Raw genomic sequence first — 1,467 nt, 5'->3', positions numbered from 1 at the left:
CATACTCTCTGGTCACAGATGCTACAATGCCTCGCCATCGCTGCTATGTTACATACGTGTTTCAATAGTTACACATCATCTATAAATTTACAAATGATAGTGTGCAGCAGTCAGTCTATTTTTTTGCACGTTTTATTATGCAAATCTAGATGTCGGCTAATGCCTATCCATCACCAGTACACTATCTTTTAGTCTCGATGCATGTTAGTTCCCTGTTGTTCGGGCGCCCGAGCAACAGGGAACTAACATGCATCGAGATTAAAAAATAGTGCATTGATAATGGCTAGGCTCTAGCCGACATCCGGATTTGCGTAAAAAAACCTGCCAAAATAAAAGACGACTGATTGCTGCGCTTTGTCATTTATAAATTACATAACAGTCGCTGAGTGCACCCACTTTCCTGATGAGTTACACATCATGTATTATGACGATGTACACTATGAGATCAAAAGATCCGGACGACCCCAAAAACATAAGTCTTTCATATTAGGCGCATTTTGCTGCCACCTACTGCCATATGCTCCATATCAGTGACCTCAGTATTCATTAGACACCGTGAGAGATCAGAATGGGGCGTTCCGCGAAACTCATGGACTTCGAACGTGGTCAGGTGTTTGGGTGTCACTTGTGTCGTACGTCTGTATGCGAGATTTCCACACTCCTAAACATCCCTAGGTGTGATTTCCCTAAATCACTCCAGGCAAATGCCGGGATGGTTCCTCTGAATGGGCACGGCTGACTACCTTCCCCATCCTTCCATAATCCGATGAGACCGATGACCACGCTGTCTGGTCTCCTTCCCCAACCAACCAACCAACCAACCATCCCTAGGTCCACTGTTTCTGATGAGGTAGCGACGTGGAAACGTAAAGGGACACGTACAGCACAAAAGTATACAAGCCAACCTCATCTGTTGACTGACAGAGGCCACCGACAGTTGAAAAGGATCGTAATATGTAACAGGCAGACATCTATCCAGACCATCACACATGAATTCCAAACTGCATCAGGATCCACTCCAAGTACTATGACAGTTAGGCGGGAGGTGAGAAAACTTGGATTTCATGGTCGAGCGGCTGCTCATAAGCCACACACCACGCCGGTAAATGCCAAACGACGCCTCACCTGGTGTAAGGAGCGTAAACATTGGACGATTGAAAAGTGGAAAAACGTCGTGTGGAGTGACGAATCACGGTAGACACTGTGGTGATCTGATGGCAGGGTGTGGCTACGGTACCAACAGTAAAATTCGGAGGCGGTGGTGTTATGGTGTGGTCGTGTTTTTCATGGAGGTGGCTTGCACGCCTTGTTGTTTTGCGTGGCACTATCACAGCACAGACCTACGCTGATGTTTTAAGCACCTTTTTGCTTCCCACTGTTGAAGAGGAATTCAGGGATGGCGATTGCATCTTTCAACACGATCGAACACCTATTCATAATGCACGGCCTGTGGCGGAGTGGTTACAT

The sequence above is a fragment of the Schistocerca serialis genome, chromosome 8 (genome assembly GCF_023864345.2).
Source record: "Schistocerca serialis cubense isolate TAMUIC-IGC-003099 chromosome 8, iqSchSeri2.2, whole genome shotgun sequence".
In the NCBI taxonomy this organism is placed as follows: domain Eukaryota; kingdom Metazoa; phylum Arthropoda; class Insecta; order Orthoptera; family Acrididae; genus Schistocerca; species Schistocerca serialis.
The sequence above is the reverse complement of the archived record's forward strand: the minus strand, read 5'-3'. Positions refer to the sequence as shown.